The following is a 5,345-nucleotide window of genomic DNA, read 5'->3' on the forward strand; positions in this document are numbered from 1 at the left end:
TTCCTATATTTTTCTAGGTTTTCTTTCTATTTTGTAGCATGGTCATTTTCTTCTTCCTATTTTTTGCAGCATGGCCAATGTACATATATACCTGTTGAATCGTTTGTATCACACCAATCAATGAATATCAATTCCTTTAAGGTTTAACATGTGTTACATATTAACCTTATGGTTATTAATGGTTTTATGTCCTTTTGTCATAAAAAGCTATTGAACAAGGGAAATAGTAGCAAAACAGGAAAAAAAGGAACAAGGGGAAAAATGATATTATGTAAAAGAATGGTATACAGAGCCAAAAAAGTGAGAGGGCCAAAAGAAACAGTGGAAACAGGAAATGGGAAAAACAAAAAAAAAAAAGACAAAAAAAGACAAAAAAACAGATAGGTGAGGAAAAGAAATACCTAACCATGGTATTTTTTTTTCTATGTGGAGGTCTATCTTATGCCTATCCATCACACAGATTGCATATCACCTATGATAATGATCTATATTGGGGTGTATCACCAATCTCCTTGGACTAGTATGTTGCAATACAATGGTTTATGCTATACATATACTATATCTTGTCTTCTACAATGCTTTACTCTCCAGTCATTCATTTATTTTCAGCTACCGCATTGCATGTTCATGATTGTATCATATCAGAGCTGTATAATATATGTTACTTTTCGACCCCTGCCTTTCTGGCTTCCTCAATTATATCAAATAATGCCACTGATGCTGCCTATATACTATCTCAACAGCTCTTTGGAATGTTTACTTTACATTGTTTCAATATGCCCTGAGGATCAACAGTATTTCGGAATGTGTTATCTTCAAAATATATTTATGCTGTGTAAAGTCTTTGAATCCCCTATGTTATTGAAGTCTCATAGTGGGCTATCCTTGTTTGCTGTAAGGTTCTGCTGCAAATTGCTGTCTATTAATGTGTGCTGCCTAGATCTCTGCAATGATGTCCAACCATGCAAGGAACCTGGAATTTTCTGCATCATTCTTGACTTCATAACAGGTTGTTTCATTTGTAATTATATATGCTAGCAAGACCCTCAACCATTTCCACTAAAGCTGGTTTTACTTGTTCCAAACAATGCTGTATCATCATTGCCTGCAGACCGTCCTGGGGAATTAACTCACCTCGTTAACTGGTGCTCCGGCAACTATCCATTCTAAAAGGTTTCAGTTTGAAGTGAGCATATGCATATGTCACAGCTTCAAGCAAGTTCCTGAAAGGGACCCATATCTACTAAATATCTCCTTGTATCAACCTTTGGTTCATCTTACAGTGACTCTTCTAATTCATCTCGTATGATATTTCAGTATGTATTCTATATGAATGATGTTGGGTACAAAATATCCCCTCAGCCGAAGTTTGCGTCAGGAGCGACCTTCCAGGGATTCTGCCAACTTCCGACCTTCGGCGACATCTTTCCGAACCTCTCTGGCGGTCGAGCTTCCGCAGCATTCCCGAGCTCTGCCGATGGATAAACCTCCACCAGCGTCGACCAGAGTCTCCACGACAGACGGACTCCTACGGGAGCCGGACTTCATCCCCGACTTCTACCACAGGTAGACTTCGTCGGACTCCTACGGGAGCCGGACCTCGTCCCCAACTCCGGCTGCAGGAAGGCCTCGTCCGGACTCCTACGGGAGCCGGACTTCGTCCCCGACTTCTACCGCAGGCAAACTTCGTCCGAACTCCTACGGGAGCCAGACCTCGTCCCCAACTCCGGCTGCAGGAAGACTTCGTCCGGACTCCTACAGGAACCGGACCTCGTCCCCAACTCCGGCTGCAGGAAGACTTCGCCCGGACTCCTACGGGAGCCGGACCTCATCCCCAACTCCGACTGCAGGAAGGCCTCGTCCGGACTCCTACGGGAGCCGAACCTCATCCCCGACTCCGGCTGCAGGCAGACTTCGTCCGGGCTCCTACGGGAGCCGGACTTCGTCCCCGACTTCTACCACAGGCAGACTTCACCCGGACTCCTACGGGAGCCGGACTTCATCCCCGACTTCTACCGCAGGAAGACTTCGCCCGGACTCCTACGGGAGCCGGACCTTGTCCCCAACTCCGGCTGCAGGAAGGCCTCGTCCGGACTCCTACGGGAGCCGGACCTCGTCCCCAACTCCGGCTGCAGGCAGACTTCGTCCGGATTCCTACGGGAGCCGGACTCCGCCCACGACTTCACTTGCAGGTAGACTTCGTCCGGACTCCTACGGGAGCCGGACTTCATCCCCGACTTCGACTGCAGGAAGACTTCATCCGGACTCCTACGGGAGCCGGACTTCGAGCTCCTGTTGCAAGCGACCCACTCCGACTTACTGCTACAAACGATCTACTTCAAGTTCCTACCACGAGCAACCTTGGCCGAGACTCCTCGATAAATGATCCCCGTCCGGGCTTCTATGGAGATCGGACTCTAACCGAACTTCGGCCGACAGGCCTGGACCTTCTGGCAGGCTGCAGTAACGGCCACGACTCTGCTCCACCTCCTGCGATGGATTCTACGCGGCTCCACCACTCTCCGCAACAGACTCCACGCGGTAGGCCGTAGTAATGACCACGAATCCGCTCCACTCCCCGCGGCGGATGCTGCGCAGCTCCACCACTCCCTGGCAAGTCGCGACAACGGACGCCGCTCCACTTTCTGCAACAGCTTCCATGTGGTGAGCCATGGTGACAGCCACGACTCCACCCCATTACTCTTCATGATAAATTCCTCTTGGCCCCGTGCGGCCCACGACGAGGTGGTTACGAACAATCGCTATCAATCCGTTGCTCCCCCCGCCTATAAAAAGGAGGCCCAGATACGTTATTCTCTAAGCTCTCATTTCTTACCTAAAAACTCTGCTAAAATTTTTGTTCGAGCACTCCATTCTTATTGAGGCAGAGAACTGACTTGAGCATCGGAGGATCTTGCCGGAGCAACCCCACCTCTGGTTCAAACTTCTTTTGCAGGTCCCGGCGGCGACCGCGACTCCTTCGACTCCAGCTTCTCCGACGTATGCGAATTTTTGCACCAACAGGATTGGCGCTAGAGGAAGGACTGTGTCTTCGCAGTACCCTTATTCTTAAAGGAGCGCTCAACGGGACCGCCTCCGGTCACCTTTTCCGACATCCACTCCTCCTTCCCCCACAGATCTTCGCCCAATGTCTCCTCGCAAGGCATCTGCACGGCGATCCACGGCCTTCGCGGCCAGGTCTCAGGCTCCGACCTCACCTCCAGTTTCCCAGCCTTCTTCTCCTCCTCCGACAACGGCCGTCGGCGTGGGGCGGTCAGACAATCGGCCTCCGACGGATTTCGCCAACACCATCTCGGGAGAATCCCGGTAGGGAGCAATCAGCGTATTGGTCGTACCCCCCAAGCAACAAAAGATTGAAGAGTTCATAACCTTTACTGAAGAAGATGCTCGGAGAGTTCAATTTTCTCATAATGATGCGGTTGTAGTTTCCTTGAATATAGCTAATTACGATGTCCGCCGCATTCTTGTCGACAATGAAAGTTCGACCGATATTTTATTTTACGATGCCTTCTCAAGAATGTCCATCCTTGACGGCCATTTGGGGCCGATTGGCTCCCCTCTGGTAGAGTTTACCGATGATGCTATCCTGATGGAGGGAGTAATAACTTTGATTGTAGCTGCGGGACGATATCCAAGGCAATCCAGGGCTCTGGTGAATTTCCTGGTGGTGAAGGCACCGTCGGCCTACAATGCAATCCTCAGCCGACCTAGCCTCAATGCTCTCCAGGCCGTCGTATCAACCTACCATTTGAAATTGAAATTCCCTACCAACCAGGGGGTCGGAGACGTCAGGGGAGACCAATCCGACCTTTATCCAGTTGATGGGCTGGATGCCCGTGACGACCTCGCTGAGGAGAGGGGCGAAGAACTGGTTTCGATCCCTTTGAACGACGGGAATGCGGAGCATGTGGTGAAGATCGACTCCAACCTGGGGGAAGAGGTGTGGACGCATCTCATCGATTTTCTATGAAAGAATGCAGACGTTTTCGCTTGGGTTCCAGTAGACATGTCGGGGATTGACACGGAAGTCATAGAGCACCGCATGGCCGTCGATCCCAAGCATCGATCGATGAAAGAGAAAATCCGAAGTCATGCACCAGAGAGGCAGAAAGCGATAGCCGAGGAAGTGGACAAACTTCTGAAAGCCAGATTCATTAGAGAAGTCAATTATCCTGACTAGATTTCCAACGTTGTCCTAGTCAAAAAGGCAAACGGCAAGTGGAGGATGTGTATAGACTTTAAAAAGCTGAATAAAGTATGCCCAAAGGACAGCTACCCTCTGCCCAGAATTGATCAACTGGTGGATGCGACCTCGGGCCATGAGCTTCTCACCTTTATGGATGCATTCTCCGACCATAATCAAATCAAGATGGCACCGAAAGATGAAGAAAAGACTGCTTTCATTACTAACTGTGGCCTTTACTGTTACAGGGTCATGCCTTTTGGCCTCAAAAATGCAGGTGCGACCTATCAGCGGTTGGTGAACAAAATCTTCAAGGAGCAGGTCGGCCGCAACATGGAGATCTACGGGGATGACATGCTCGTGAAAAGCAAATCTTTCTTGAACCACATCGCCGACCTCGAGGAGACCTTCGGTGCCCTCTGAAAATATAAGATGAAGCTGAACCCGACTAAATGTGCTTTCGGAGTGACCTCAGGAAAGTTCCTGGGCTTCATGGTATCGGGGTGTGGAATTGAAGTCAATCCAGAGAAAATTTGGGCCATCCAGGAGATGGCCTCTCCGAAGTCGATAAAGGAGGTTCAGCGCCTTACAGGGAGGGTAGCAGCCCTGAATCGCTTCGTCACGAGGTCGGCCGAATGGTGCCTACCCTTCTTCCAAACTCTCAAGCGGTTGAAGAACTTCTGCTGGACCCCTGAGTGCCAACAGGTATTTGAAGAGCTACCTCGGCTCGCCTCCATTGTTGGCGAAGCCCGAACCTGGAGAGGAGCTATTTTTGTACCTGGCGATCTCCCCATGGCTCTCGCAGCAGTCCTTGTTAAGGAAGAGGCGAAAATTCAACGACCAATCTACTACGTTAGTCACGCGTTGAGAGACGTCGAAACCAGGTTTACTAAATTAGAGAAACTAACTTACGCCCTGTTGATTGCAGTCCGGAGGCTCCGACCCTACTTCCAAGGGCACACTGTAACGTTACTCACCGACCAGCCGATCAAGGCTATTCTACACCGGGCAGATGCCTCCAGAAGGATGGCGAAATGGGCGATCGAGCTCACCGAATTCGACATCAACTATCGACCCAGACCGACGGTAAAAGCCCAAATATTGGCAGATTTTATAGTAGAGTGCACAATCTCGGAGGAGG

Source organism: Elaeis guineensis, chromosome 13 (genome assembly GCF_000442705.2).
Source record: "Elaeis guineensis isolate ETL-2024a chromosome 13, EG11, whole genome shotgun sequence".
Lineage (NCBI taxonomy): Eukaryota > Viridiplantae > Streptophyta > Magnoliopsida > Arecales > Arecaceae > Elaeis > Elaeis guineensis.